This window comes from Fukomys damarensis, unplaced genomic scaffold, assembly GCF_012274545.1.
Source record: "Fukomys damarensis isolate Sample0158 unplaced genomic scaffold, DMR_v1.0_HiC HiC_scaffold_11, whole genome shotgun sequence".
NCBI classification, from domain to species: Eukaryota; Metazoa; Chordata; class Mammalia; order Rodentia; family Bathyergidae; genus Fukomys; species Fukomys damarensis.
Window position 1 is genome coordinate 18,461,153 of NW_022900923.1, and position 15,898 is coordinate 18,477,050.

The 15,898-nt window shown below is 44.7% G+C and overlaps 1 protein-coding gene across 3 annotated transcripts in view; it reads right to left on the reverse strand.

Annotated features, from left to right (window-relative positions):
• Tnr (tenascin R) overlaps positions 1–15,898 on the reverse strand; it is a 407,880-nt gene that overhangs the window by 103,554 nt on the left and 288,428 nt on the right. Inside the window, exon 1 of one of the 3 annotated variants that reach the window (XM_033762105.1) lies at positions 13,641–13,743. The exons of the other annotated variants lie outside the window; for them this stretch is intronic. The gene's annotated coding sequence lies outside the window, so the exon portion shown is untranslated. Of the gene's footprint in view, positions 1–13,640; positions 13,744–15,898 lie in introns of those variants that run through there. 3 annotated transcript variants of the gene reach the window in all.

The window sequence follows — 15,898 nt, forward strand, 5'->3', positions numbered from 1 at the left end:
TTGCTTTGTGCGCATGTGTATACAAGGACCAGGGAGGCACTGGACCCCATCATCTGCTTTTTCCTTCAGAATACCTGTTACAGTAATACAGCCCTTCACAACTCCCCACAGGACCAGGGAGCAGCCTGCACTCTGCATAATCATCAGCATGACATTCGGTATCGGGCATCCTCAAAACTGCGTTTTCATTTGAAGTCTGTATCAAATGGACCTTTTGAGGTGGGGGATAAATCGATTGGGAGAGAAATCAGTACCTGAACTTTTCCTCGGAAGTTTTCATATAAACTTGTTATTTAAAACATTATTTAGATTTGTGTCTCTACTATTTGATGCAGACGAACAGTAGATATTTTCTTGTATTTATCTAACAAGAATTATTGAGTGCCTACCATGTGGAGAGTACAATGTGTCTGGTGTTGATGTAAATGGAAAAATGTATTTAAGAGCACAATCTCTGCTCTACATGAGCTTACATTCTGAGGTAATGCCATGGGCAACATTCTCTCTTTTCCTCCTCTCCTTTCATGGAGGTGTTGAACTAGCATCTATTCAGTGGTTTAAGTTCTGGGGGGTCCAGAATAAAGATACTCTCATTACTGTGGGCACTGTTCCTCCCAGGTGGCCAGGAAATCATCTCTGGTGATGATGCTTCTCTTGCAATGGGGCCAGGCCTCTGGTAAAGGAAGAAGATCTAATATTTTCAGCATAACCACAGAGGGGAGTGGTAGCTATGGTGATTGTCTTCTGTTTGCTAAAAGCTTGGAACAAAAGCTGAGGAAAACAAATAATTGCCTTGGTAAGAGGTGATTACTTCACAATAACCCAGTAAGGGGATCAGCTAGCCAGTCCTCAGTTCTCATCAGGGGATCCACATTCCTTTTGCTGCAAGACCATACTTTGCCACCCTCTCTGCAGGCTGCCAATGGAGGTGATGGCTTGTGTGTCTCCTGCCAAGGCTTGAGGTATGTTTGCCATACTTGCCAAGATCCAACAAAGAATCATGCATAACTTTCCCCTATGGGAAGGGATAGGAGAGAGGATGGGATCGCTGCCTGGAAGGCTTAAAGCAAGGGCCACAGTTTGCAGGCAGAAGGGTCATCCACAGAGAACAGTGTTGAAGAAGCTGGTCTGATAGGGCTACCTCAGTCAGCAGCAGTGTCAACACTTGGAATACACTTGGCCCAGTGGTGAAGAACTCTGAGCACTGATCTGGTGAAAGCAGATAGTCACAGGTAGCCCAAAGACAGACGGACTTGGCTGGTCCCCCTTTCTAAGCACAAAAGGAGGAAGTTGAGACACCTATGATTACTCATAGAAACAGGGAGTCCCACACCTGGGAAGGCACAGAAGAAGACCCTGAACTCCAGAGAGAGAAAGTCAAAACTTGCTTGGGTAGCACAAGTCACTCCTGCAGACGGAAGATGCAGGCACCCTACATCACCTGAGATACATTTCCTTCTGCTTTTTTTCTGTAGCTTTCTCTATTTCCCCTTTTTAAATTCCTCATCTCTTTTCTACTCTTCTTTCCTCCTTCCCTTCTTTCCTTTCCCTCCTTCTTTCCTTTTTCTAACTATTTCAGTCTTTCTTTGCCTCTTTCTCTCAGAACTTCCATTCATCAGGGCTTATACTTCTTCCTGGGTCTGTGCTATCATTTTAGGTTCTATGGTATCACATTAGGTGCCTGAGGGCCTCTATTCTTCACATGATTATAGCCTTATAGGAGCCATGACTGCTAGCCATGACATGCCAATATGCATTCTTCTCTTTTCTCTTGGTGGTAGACACATAATATTATTTTGGGTCATATTGCTTCCAATTAAAAGACTACTTTTCTCATGGAACCACTATAGGCAGAATGGCCATATTTGCAAAACTGATATGCAGATTTAATGCAATCTGAATCAATATACTGATAGGTTTCTTCACAGAACTAGAGAAAACAATCCTAAAATTCATTCGGAGCCAGATGAGAACTAGAAAGAAAAAGCAATCCTGGGTAACAAAAGAAAAGCAGGAGGTATCAGAGTCCTAGGTTTGAAGTTATATTACAAAGCAATGATGATAAAAACAAGATGGTACCAGCACAAAAACAAACACATAGATAAATGAAGCAGAATAGAGGAAGCAGAAACAACTCCAAGCATATTCAGCTATTTGAGTTTTGACTAAGGGGCCAAAAACATACACAGAAGGAAAGACAGCCTCTACAATAAATGGTGGTGGGAAAATTGGTTACCATATGCAGAAGGCTGAATCTAGACCAAGCATCTCACCAGGTACTAAACTAAAGCAAAAATGGATCAAAGATTTAAATGTAAAATCGGCAACACTTAATCTGTTGGAAGATAAAATAGGTAAAACTCTTGAGGTCATAAGGGTAAGCATGGAGTTTCTGAACTGAACACCAGTGGCACAAGAAATAGTACCAAAAATCAACAAATGGGATTATATCAAATTGAAAAGCTTTGGCATGGCAAAGGAAACCACCAACAGAGTGAAGAGAAAAATCTACAGAATGGGAAAACATTTTTGCTGGCTGTTCCTCAGACACAGGAATAATATCTAGAATACGTAAAGAACTTTAGCAAAATTGCATGTAGGAAGTTGACCAGCTAGAATAACATTCTTTCGTCCTGCTTTTCTCCTTCCTCTTGGCTGAGCAAGGGAGTGCTGTCTGGAGCTGTAGAAGCCATCTTGGACCATACAGTAAACCTGAGGATGGAAACTACACAATACAAAGAAAAGAGAGAAGATAGCAGAAGCCTGAACTCAACACTCTTTCACAATATCAGCTCTGACATGGGTATAACTGAGCTTCTTACAAACGAGAAAGGAGTAAATGTCTATGTCATCAAGATCACTGCTATTTCTAGCCTCATCATTATAGAAGAACTCAGCCCTAAGTGATCCACTAACTTTATCCAAATGTATTTCACATGCTGCACAATTCTCTCCTAGATCATTGACACTTCTGTCTTCTCTATCAGGAAGACATGGTGCTTTGAGGGCAGTCTGAGCCCTGTCCTGTTAATGGCACATCAGAAGCAATGCAGCATCCCTGACATCACTTTCTCCCCAACAAAGATAGATGATCACAGGCTCCGTATGGGACTTGGAGGAGTTTGGAGCTGCAGCAGCGGAGGGCCTGAGTCTCTAGTATTCATAGCAGTCTTCTGTAGAAGTGGCATACAGGGAGGCAAAGGCAAACTGTCTAAGGTTGTTGGCTACTGTCCAGGAGCCTGGGCAAGACAACAATTTATGAGGTGCCTTTGACATTGAGTGTAAGGGAGGGCTTCATCAAACAGGTTTTGCTTGCTGTGTTGTGTATACATTCAAAAGTAATTTACAGTTCCCTTGGAAACATGGAAGAGTGCGGGTCTAAATTTAGAGTGTTCATTCTGAGCTGATGTAATAAGCTCAAAGCATATTCAGAATGAAGGAATGTGGGACAGTTCACCCATAAATCTATAAAAATGAAGCTCATCTATTGGGTCATGGAGACAATGGTTGTTGCAGCAGGAGGTCAGGGAAGAAGCAGGAGGGAGGTGGCCACTTCTCTGCATGCTCTAGGAACTCTAGTCCTCAATGCATCAGCTTTCTGGTTTACTCCTTTGTCTTTTCAGTTATGTGAGTCCCCACGACACTTGCCATCTGTCTTCTGTTAAATTTTCTTGCAAAGTGTCTCAGTGTGTGGTCCCAGGGAACCAGCATGCGAAGCTCTCAGAATGCAGCCAGATTTCATTTTCAAAATTCATCCACATGCTGGTTTCCCAGGAAGGTCCTGGCAGCCTGTGAGGTAACGCGCATCCATTTCCAGACAGCAAGTGTGAGTCAGAGCACGGGAAGCAGTGGAGACTCCAGAGAAGCTCCACCTTTTATCACGACAGCATATGGGCTGTGGACTGTCCCTGGGAGCAATTTTCCCTGGACCCGATGACTGATGGTCTTGTGTCTAGAACGGATCTGACTCCTCCCATGGCTCCTGTACCACTCCGGTGTCTCCCTCCCAGCCATCCTCCATGCCTACAGGGGTAATCTGGCAGCACAGCACTCCATCCCTCCTTGACAGAATTGTAGCCATTCCCAGACATCCCTGCTGAATGGTGGCACTGTAACCTCCCTGCCATTTGGCAAGCACTGAGCATGCTATCCATTTATATTCAAAAGGAAGTTTATTGAGTTCCTGAGAAATACTACCATCCTACAATCTTGAAATGTCTCCCTCCCATCTCTATTCCAAGCTTATCAACTTGACAGTGAAGGTGCTTTGTGAGATAACTATTTAATTTTCAGCCTCATCTCTCACGCTCCTGGCCTCTTGATTCTTGCTTCAGAACATGGGTCCATGTTCCTACTGGCTCTGGTTCCTACTGTGTTTTGGTTCATACTGTGAAATTTCTGAATTCTCTAAGTTTGCTTTTGTTGTTCCTTTAACCTTCTTTCTTACTTCCCCACATGCTCTTGCTGTACCACATGCAACTTATTTAACTAACCTCTTCTCAATTTTCCGACTCTTAGTACTTCTTCCGGGGAGCTTTCTGTGATGGTTCCCAAGCTGCAATAATTGTGCCCCCTTTTCATTCCTAGCCAGCTCTCTGTCATTACTCTTTCTACATTGCCCTGTGAGTGTATTTTTATATTTCCATCTTCTCTGCTAGAAACTGAGCTTGTTAAAAGCAGGCACTGAGCTTTTAATTCCATTTACTCGACAGATATTATTGAGTGTGTTTTAAGCCATGCAGATACTTTCAGCGAATAAAGTAGCTCCCCAGGAGCTTACATTCTAATGGAAGAAGAGAGAAATGCATTAAATAATGGTAAGCAGGATAAACAAAATTAAAACAGAGTAAATATGGACACTAAAGCAGTGTTAGGTGATATAAAGATACTTCTGATGAGGAATTATTTAAAAAGAGACTCGAAGGAAGTGAGAGAATAAACCAGACAGTTATCTAGAAGCCAAATCTCCCAGACACAAACACAGCAAGTGCAAAGACTCTGAGAAGGGATGATGTTTGGGATAGTCCAAGATAATCAGGAGGTAGGTACATGAGAGGGAAAGCAAAACAAGATAAGTTTAGAGAGTTGTCTGAGGGCAGTGCTAGCCACATAGGACTTTGGAAGTCATAGTGAGAACTTGGGTTATTCTCAGAGTACAGCAGGAAACTCTTGGAGCAGAGGAATAAATGACTTGACTTGTGTTTTGATACCTCTGTCTGGCTTCTGATAGAGAATGGTCTCAGGAGTGTGTGTGTGTGTGTGTGTGTGTGTGTGTGTGTGTGTGTGTGTCATGTTTGAAGTAGGAGGAGCAGTTAAGAAGTTGTTGAACGGAATAGGTAAAGAATGACGGTGGCTTAGACCAGTGTGTGTGGGGGGGAGTGGGAGAACAGGTACATTGTAGTCATATTCTGGATACATTTTGAGGGAAGAAGTGAGACTTTGCTGATGGGTTGAATATAGGAGATGAAAAAATGGAGTAAAACATGGTACCCAAAAGCTTGGCCTGTGCAAATGAAAGATCAGTCTTGCATTAACTAAGGTGGGCAAAATGAGGGAGGTCTGGTTTAGAAGAGAGGGCAAGTAAAGGCTGTTAGGACACCGCGGGTAATTCTGAGAAGAGTGCGAAATGTATGAGTCTGGAATTTAAGGGAGAATTTGGGTTGGAGACACACATTTGGGAGTCATTGGTGAATATTCATGGAAATGAGCAGGGTAAGTGTAGGAAGAGAGAATGATTTCAGTGGCTTTTTGCACACCAAGGTTTGGAGATTCAGTTGGGGAGGAGGAGCCACCAAAGAAGACTGAAGAGCAGCACCTGCTGAGGAGGAGAACCGACAATGGGTTCTTCAATGCCGAATGAAAATGTTTCAAGGAGGGAGGAGTATTCATCTGTGGTAAGAGTTGCCGTTCCACCCAGAAGATAAGAACCAGCCGCTGGATTTGGCGGTGCAAGAGTCATAAGAAATTTCAGAGCAGAACAAAATAGATGGTGCAGAGTGAAGAGGATATCTGCTGGACTAAGGTCCTTGAAGAGGTGAAAGAGAACAGTGTCCCTTATTCAAATGGAAGGGGCTGATTTTACCTAAGAGCTTAGTCACTGGGGCAAGGCAAACTGTATGTGGCTATAAAAGCAAAATAGTTGGTAGATGGTAAAGTGGGAGTGGACATAACTACTCTTCTGATTGCTTCCATTGCTCAAGGAAATAAGAAGTCAGGTCATCCAGCTGAGAAGAAAAGTGAGCAAATATCTCATATTCATCTCTGTGTCCCCAGCGATGAACATGGGACCTGGCATGAACAGAGTCTGGGAAGTGAATGAACTGAAGTTCTCCAAAATGACTTGACATTCTGTGTTTTTTTCTTTTTAAAATGTGGTTCTTTCTAATTTTGAGCTGTTTATGTGATTAGAACACTTGTTTTAGTTGTGCAAGAAGAGGAGAGATGATTCTATGGTAGAAAAGAACTTGACTTTGTTTAAAATATGTAACAGCTGAATATTTGCACGTTGTATGCACATATGTATGCATTTGTGTGTATGTTACATATATATACTTTAAAAAGTTAAACCAAAATAAAGACTTGAGAAGCCAGGTCTTTGGGGGAACATGGGAGGAGATGAAGTGGTGGGAGTCTCTAGGTTTCCCCTCTAGTTACTTTAAAGAAATGACTATACCCATATTCCTAGTCCTAAAACTGTCCTGGTTAGGACCATGCTCTGTTCTCTCTTCCTAGCTAACGATTTCTCACCAGCTATTTCTCAATTGCTCATCCCCTCTTAATACTATATTATAACACTGAGAGAAGAACATGAGGAAAGGTTTGAAAAAAAACCTAAAAACTCAAGCAGTGGAGGCTAGATAAGCAAGAAAGAAGAGTGTGAATTACAAAACACAGAATTAAAAAGTTATGTAGAAGCATGGCATATTCTGCTTTTGGAAGTCTTCCCAGCCCGGATCTAGCTGCAGTGTGAACAGAAGGGGCAAAGCTGGCATCTGTTGATGACAGTGGATTCTCTGGGATGCCGTGGCCTCACTCTGCAGACAGGTTGCATGTTTATCTTCTCCCAATTGGGAGCTCTGGGGAAAGACAGCGAGTAACCAATGCAGTCAATTTGAGCTTGATTCATTGACCTACTTTTTTACAACTTATTTTTCTCTTGGTTTTTCTTCCCCTCCTCCATCTCCATCTTCAAGCAATCTGTAGAATTCACTGTGAAAAGCAGCCAGCAGGACATGTAAAGCAGCTTCGTATATTGGAACAAGACAACTCCCATCAGTTTGGCTTGAAGCCACAAAAGTGGTTGGGGACTTAAGCAGCAGCAAGGCATGAAAGTGCCTAAAAGCAGAGTGGCCTGAGGTGAAGCCTAAGGAAAGGCTGTAGATTGGGAGAGAGATGGGTTGAAACATTGATGTGGAATCCTAGGATTCTGCAGTGGTTTTGACTGGCTCGTTGGAATATTTACCGTGGGAAGGAGATCTTGGGACTGACTGGAGAGGTGAGGAGAGACTGTGTTGGGAATCCCTGAACCATGACTACGTGCGTTTATCTAATGAGGTAGATGCACACAGAGCAGAGCGACCATAGGGGGAGAGGAGAAGAAACTTTTCCCACATCTGCCCCAGCATGCCTCAGCCATCAGCTCTTCTGTTTCCAAACATTAAAATATAGTAAATGTGAAAAGTCCTGTCCTCTGCCCCGATCATTTTTATTCAAATCAGCCAGAACAAGTTTTTAAAAGTGAATGTCAACACAGCAGAAAGATGTAAAGAATACGAGAAAATGTGGTCTTCAAACAACCCCAACACAGGCTAACACGCTTATAGACAGTCGGTGCATTTCCAGACTCTGCAAAGTTACCTGTGTGGTGCACCTGTTATGAAATCCCCATCCCTTTCCAAGTGTTCAGTGCGGGTTCGGTTTTTAAGTGCTAAATGAGTTATAAAGATGTCAACATATTCACCCGTGTATATTTACAGCACATTCCTGCAGGCAACTTGTAGCTCAATGGGACATTTACTCCAGAGTGTATTTTTCAATAATATCACATGAATTAATAAAGATAATTTAGGAAAAACCCCCATAAAGTCCTTTGACTTTTTTGCGAATTGCCAGAGTAATAAAATGCCTTTACGTTATGCTGCAATAGAAAAACTGCGCCCTTTTGCTTGATTAAGTTAAATCCCTTCGGCATTTACAACTAAATATTTGTGTGTCACTTTATTTCCATCTTATTTTAATTTGAACTATGAATTTTCTGTCTCTGGGTGGCACCATGCTTAGCGCTTTGGAGAAGGCCACTGTTCTCTCTATGGCAGGGGTTTCAGGAGCATGAGTGCTGGCCTACTGCTTTCTTCTCCATCAAGTGCTCCTGACACCTAACTTGAGCCCTGAGAATTCCAGGTCAAGCATTTATTGATGACCTACTGTGTGCTGGGCTCTATGGGAGGGACTGTGCAGAGATGCTGAAGCAAAACTATAGTCTGGGGAAGATGTTTTAAAGGGCTTTGCTAAGGGTCTGGGTAGAGATAAGCATATCTTTTAGCTTCCAAATGTGATCAGTACAGGAAATAGGGAAGAAGAGAGATATGGGGGGGAGCAAAATAAAGGAGAGCTCCTGGAAAAGGAGACGATAAAGCAGTTGGGAACAAATGAAGAAGACAGGATTGTAATTCTGAGACTGACTGCTCTTTGATTTGAGATTGGATTTTCTTCTTTGCCACTACCAAGACCTTCAGGAAATTTTGCTGTCCCTACAAATGATCAGTTCAGAGGTTGATGTTTTTGGCAGAGGGTAGCTGCAGAGAAATGTGATAGAGGACTGAACTTCTAGCTGACATGGAATGAGACAGCAGTGTTCAGGAAACCATAAGCCCATGGGGGAGCTTAAGCTTCATCTGGCTGTGGATTGGGGCATTTGCGCCCATTAATCTACATTGCTCAGAATAGGGGGCTCCAGCCAACTTCTGGCTTATTCAGAGACTCTGGTCAAAATAACCTGATAGAAAAAATCAAAACCAGCATGCAAAGCTACTCTGCCTGATAGAGACAGAACATTATTAAGCAGTAAGATGAGAATTAGTACTATGGCGGGTCAGAAGGAGAGGAAGGAGTCCTGCAAGATCAGGAGAATATTAAGAATCTTCTGGGTTTTCTGGACAAGCAGTCAAAGACCTTCTTAAGGAAGAAGGGAGAGTTACTGGGAGCCACAGAAGACCTAAAGATTTGGGGTGAACTGAGGAGAATTTGGGTGTGTGTTAAGAGAGAGGCATAACCAGGTGTGCTGGGAGCAGAGGAAATGTGGCCAGTCAGCCCTGCATGCCCTGCTCCCTGGTGTGTGCAGAACTTCCTGGGTCCTGGTCCCTACAGTTGTGTTGCAAGTTCTCACTGAAATGGTCCTTCACACACCACATCCAATAAATGACAGAAAGCATGGTTCATCAATTCTTATGATAAGCAGATGGAAGGGAGCATTCTTATTGCTAGAAGTACAGTGGTAAATAATACAGGTAGTCTTTGCCATCTTGCCCCACAGAGAAGAGAGCAGCCTAGCACATAAACCTACAGCCAGACAGTTCTGAATGGTAACCAGTGAGCTGGAGGAAACGAACTCTGTCGGGTAGGCAGATGCTGCTGAAGAAAAGACATTCAGGGGGAGACCTCACTGAGGGAGTGATGTTTAAACCAAGACCTAAAGAATGAGAAATTCATGCAGAGAGGAAAAAATGGCTCAGGAGAGGGAAAAACATGTGCAAAGGCCCTGAGTGGGAGAAGAAGGTGGCAATTCTGAAGGCTTTGGAAGGCAGAATGGCTGAAGCAGCGAGTATGGCAGCAAGCATGAAGCGGAGCGGAGGAAAGAATCAGACCAGATCATTTAAGGTCTTAGAGGCCAAACAAAAGATGCTATTAAATTGTATTCTGAATATCATGTGAGTTTATCAAAAGAGTTTTGAGCAGAAGCTTTAAATTTGGTCAATGAAATTTTCATTTCTTGGTCTCTCTTTGAAAAAATTTTCAACATTTGGTGGGTGCGTGTTTTCAGCAGCCACCTATGCTACAGAAAACATTATGAATCTGCTAAGATTCACTCATTATAGGTCCCTGAATGGCTAACAGATGGATGATAACATTTAGGCCTTGCTGACTAGTAATTACAGTGTATATTTAAAGTAGAAATAACTACATTTCCTGCTTCAAGCCCTTTCTTACAAAATGGAGGACCAATATCTTCCAAACTGTGTACCACAGATGCGATCCATAGTTCCCAGAACTGATAGAAAACTCCCTGAGGTTAATAATTCATTCATGACCTGTGATTGCAGTTATATGTTATATCTGTTTTCATTAGATGTTCCCTTTTATTGAGTTTTTGCAGTGTACATCGGTAGCCTCCACACGCCTTGTTTGAAATAAGCTCTGGCTTTGGAGACGTTCTGGACTATATAATTTCATTTGAACCATTATGAGGAACACACAGTTCTTGTTCTGGCATTCTAAATTGTTTCATGGTGATATCTAAGACTGCAGTTTAAATATTGATCCCACATATTCTAGGTCTAAAGAGTTGTGGCTACCACTTTTCTATGGATCAGTTTGTCCCTCCGTGCAAGTCTTTCAGATCCTGAGAAGAGAGTTTCTAAATTAGGGCATTTTTCTGGGAGGCATTGCAAATAGTTGGGCACAAACACGGCCCTCGGCTATGTGCTGTGACATCTCAGCCACTCGGCCTGGCTGGCCCCCGGCCCCCAGGAAGTTGCAGCATCTGGAGCTACCTGCAGGGCCTGACCTGGCTCTGCACCACATCTTTGGGTTAGAAGCTGGCTTGGGCACTTTTTGCCTTGAGGCACACTTCTCCATTCACAAAATGGCTATTCTTTTTCATTTATGTTGGCTTTCTGGGACTAGACAGACACTGCAGAAATAGAGGCTGGCTTACAGTTATTAGTGGCACAGTCTAATTTACAGCTCTCATCCTTTTCTATCTGATTTTAAACCCCACTGCAAACGATGTTGCTATAACGACATAAATCATACGTATAGACCTCCAGATAGAGATGTACACACATATAAATTGTTAATAGTGGCTATTTCTGGATGGTGGGATCTTAACTATTCTTTCTACTTATCTATTATTTTCTAACAGTTTCACAATGATTATGAGTTATTTGTATAATAATAAAAAACAAATCGTGAAAATAAATTTCTTAGCTGGGTGTGGTGGCACCCAGCTACGTGGGAGGCTGAGACAGGAGGCTCACAAATTCCAGGCCAGGCTTGGCAGCTTAGAGACCCTGCCTCATAAATAAATAAATAAGGCTTGGAGGTAGCTCGGTGATAGAGTGCCTGGGTTCAATACCTGGTAATATCTCTCCCTCTCCTTCTCTCTCTCTCTCTCTCTCTCTCTCTCTCTCTCTCTCTCATCTCTCACACACACACACACACACACACACACGCACACACACACGGAGGGGCACTGCATTTTGGTCCTCAGAGCAAGGGACTGGCAGTCACAGTGACCTTGGGAATGGGAGAAGAATGGGTATGAAGACAGCCTGCAAGACCTGCAACCCCCGGGTCCCCGGGCTGTGGGTGTCCCGGACATTCGTGGTGGTGTGTGTTTCTCTTTCTGTGCCTGTGTGAGTGTCTGTGTCCCTGAGGCACAATGCTGCTCCCTGTATCGCAGACCAGGACCCTTGTCAGGCTTTCCTGCCACTTAACCAAGGTGCTCGCCTCCTGACGGGGGTGTTTGGGGCACGGTGAGGGACGGGAGCTGAGAGTGTGGGGGACAGGCAGCCGTGGCTCCTCCTCGGAGGCCTGCGGTGAAGTGAAGTCGGTTCCCTCCTCCTCCTGGTCTTCTCCGCTTCTCTGCAGACTCTGTGTTCCCCTCCTTGTGCCCTCTTATTTTAGTCCTGCTCTAGTCTGGTGGTGAGAGGTAAGGGGAAAAGGCACGGCTCTTATACCCTTCGATATTCTGCCTTCCTCCCAGCCCATGTTCAGGGTTGAAATTCTCACTTTCTTCCACTTTTAATTTTTTTGTTTTGTTTTGTTTTTTGAGACAGGGTCTCACTATGTAGTTGAGACTGACTTGGAACTCACTGTGTAGCCCAGGCTGGTCTCACACTCACAGTGATCCTCCTGCCTCAGCCTCCCGAGTGCTGGGATTACAGGCATGCACCACCACGCCCAGCCACGTTTAACTTTTAATCACCAAAATTTTGAAATGTAGGAAACAATTTCTCTGTAACACCACAAATTGAAAAGTCTCCGTTCTTTTGAGAATCAGAAGCGCCAGACTCATGCCTCTTGCCCCTGCTGAGACTTTTCACAGGGCTTATTTGAAGACAAAATCTCTGTGTTTTCTGTGTTTTGTGGGTTGTTATTTATTCTTAATCATATATCCTCCCTCTGTGCAGGTTTCTGAGGCTAGGAAGGAATTGGCTCCAGGTGATCAGAGAGCTGTGTGGAGCTCAAGGGAAAATTCCTCAGTTAATATCACCGAATTTCACCCCAACACATGTAATATAGAGCCAATTAAACTTAAGATTGTTATGGGGATTTAATGAGATAATCCACGAGAAACCTTTAACGTACTGCCTGGTGCGAAGGAAGCGCTCAGTAAATGTTACCTATTGTAATTATTATTATTGTCACTGTCATGCTGCTCATTGTTCTCTACTTGGAAAATGAAGCAGCTGCCTGGATTCATCTTTCTGAGCCAGTGGACAGCAATGGTTTGGAAGCCCCAGCAGTGCTGTGGTGACTGTCTGTGCTGTTCTCCGTGTGCCTGGCTTCCAGGGACCAGGGCATCCCCAGCCCTGGCAGGTAGCCTGCCCTTCCCTCTCGCTCTCAAGATATCCAGGGGGTTTTCTGTCTTCCTGATCTGGTGATCTGTGGCACTCTGTCCTCCTTTGACTGGGCCATGATGGAATGTCACACCGACACACAGCCGAGGCAACCAGAAGCTTTGGGAGAAAGTGGACTGATCACACATCTTTCCAGGTGGGAGGCAGGTGCTTCGAGGTTCATCCTGATATTCACTTGGGTGAGTCCTGGAAGCCCACTAGAGAAGCTGTGGTCCAGGATGGGCCTGGAGTTGCTCTTATCCTAAAGCAGGCAGGAAATATGGGGAGCAAGTGGTATGTGGTCCAAGCTGTCCTGCTTTCCTCCATGCCAAGCGCAGCTTGATCTGTCACCACACTAACACACAGGGGCAGCTCAGGAAATGCTGAGGTCTCTGGGGTCCACTTTAGTCCTTCCTCAGTCAGGAAAGACCTGGCTTCAGTCCCAGAGGATTATTTCCCGTAGGGTCTAAGCCTCTGACCCAGCGATCAGCCTGCTGGTATTGTGCCTGCTGACACACCAAAGTGACTGTAGGAGGTGCAGGTTCTGCAGAGACCCTGGACTGTCTGCATGGTGCAGCCATCAGGACCAGCTAGAGTTATAGGAAACACCACAGAAACTGCTGTGTGCCCATGCAGCCTGGCTGAATGACACCTGCAGATCCCTACTGCTCTTAATTCCTTTGCTCTCACACAGGTGCACACGTGCATGCACTTACACACATGTGCACAGAGACACACAGAGTGCACACACATACACTAACGTGCATAAACACATATCCATGCACACGTATGTTTACGTACCCTGACTATCTCAGTGGTGGGCTAATCTTGCAGGATGTTTTAGGGTTATCATTCCTCTTCTTCTTTTCCTTTCTCCTCTGCACATGCTAGATCCTTGAATATATCGGATGGTTCTGTAGACCAGTTAGGACAAAGTTACATTTTGTGCTGGGTCAGCTGCTAAATGAATAGCTCTGAAGACTAGATATTCATGGTTGTTATGCAATCTGAAAAGGCATTGTGAAGACCAAGCTGAATGGTGGGAATAAAAGCCAAAGGAGACAGAAAGCAAGGCCGAGGCTTTGCTACCCCGTCTAAGGAAGCCAGGGCTCCCCACTGGTGGTTGGCACACTGGGCCGCGACTGAAGTGGGCTGAACTTGCACAGACATCCCCTTTCACTTGTTCACACAGGACAGAGGTGAAGCCTCCAAGTTCATGGGGTAGGATAATTCGGCCACTGTTCTTCTGAGGCCTGTGAGGCACAGCCTCCCTCCTCAAGGCTTTTTTCTTTGTAACTTGGGAAGCCTCAGATATTCTGCCTGACGCAGATCAGCTTCATCTACACCCACACATTCCCACTACTTTGCTTTTTCAACACCTGCACATCCAGCAACCCGAGCTCTCTGATCCCAATGCCTGTTTTCTTCCTTTAGTCTTTTCCCTCCTGCTTTTCCTCCCTTTTCTACCAGGGCCTGGGAGGTGAACTGCTGGCCGTTGGGGTCAGTGAACTCATCCATCTGGTGCATCTTCTGGATAAATCTCAACACCCCATGAAGGAGATCTACCTTACATGGCACAGTGGGGAGAAAACACATTTCTAACCTCGTCACTTGGTGCTCGGAAAGAGTCATAGCTGCCAACCTCAGCTGAGTACATGGTGGGGCTTCACAGCCCCTCTCTGTTCCTCCTCCGTCAAAGCTCCCTCCTCTTCCCAAGCCCCTGGGCTGCTGTCAATGGTGAACTAATTTTAACCTTTAGCAATGACAAAAATATTTAGAATTCCCCTAGACACAGCTTAGGTGTCACTTCCTACAGGGGACCTTTCTGAGAGCAGAAGGTCCCTTCCAACTCTGGTTATTTCCTCTGCTTTCAGTTCCCATAGCAGCTTGTGGGACAGCTTCTAGTTTCTAGCATGGGTCACATCTGATTGGCTTTTCATTCTGTTTACTTGTCTTTCTGGGCAGTGAGCTCCTGCAGGACACAGACCGTACCTTATAGCCCTGTAGCTGTTATGCCCAGCACAAATTAAATGCTCAGGACATTTTATTTGATGAAGGAATGAATGAAGCCCTCCTTTCATGCCACATGAACTTGACCCAGTGAGCTGCATGGAACAGAGCTGTCGGGGCAGGGGCTGTGCCTGAAGAGAATCATGAAAACCCAGGGAGTCCTGAGAAGCCACCTGTTGCCTAGGGGTGGCTTGATGCCACAGCCAGCTGCAGCTGTGTCCTGATAGCCAGGAGAAAGCCAACAGAGTTTTAGCTGCTCATTTTAGAGGGGGGAGGAGTAATTTTCTCTCTTGTTCTTTTTTTCCACAAAGACAAATTCACCCTTCGAGTCCCGAAGTGTACACTCACCTGAAAGCTGCCCCAAGGCAGAACTGCAAAGGGGATGAAATCAGCTCTTGCCCTGTCTCTGTATCTGTCTTTACTTCCATTTGCTACTTCTCACCAAAGCGCTTAAAGGCTAAGAATTTCTAAGCCAGAAAGTGTCCTATAGATCATCTGATCCAATTACTTGCTTTTGCATTTGGGGAAACTGAAATCCAAAGAGGTGTTTAAAGACTTTTCAAGGCCACTTAGTGTGGAAGGGTTGATCTAGAAGCCAGGCCTTTAGGTCTTCAGATTGGTCCTCTTTCCACCATGCCATCTTGCTTCCAGAAGTGGGACCCTTGGGTATGTTTCTCCAACAGGGGATTTGTCACTGTGACACTAAGATGGAGGCCATTCTGGCTTGGAGAGCAGTCATGTGGAACTGGCTGCATATTTTACAGCAGTGGGCATCTCTTTAGGCTTTTATGGGGCCCGCCTATCTCAGCAGCAGGTAGAGCTATCTGTTTCCAGCTTGGCAGGACTGTAGCTCTTATTGATGGAGGAGAAATCAAGCCAAGCCTAAAAAATGACTTAGCACTTTGAATGTTGGAGAGACACAGACTAATGGCCCCTTTACTTCTATATGTTATGTGGTGTGGTGACTGAGGTGCACTTCTGTAAAGAACTGCTCCAGCTGCACCCATCCATGTCTCACCCGTCAGCTCCAAGCTCCTTGAGAACACAGT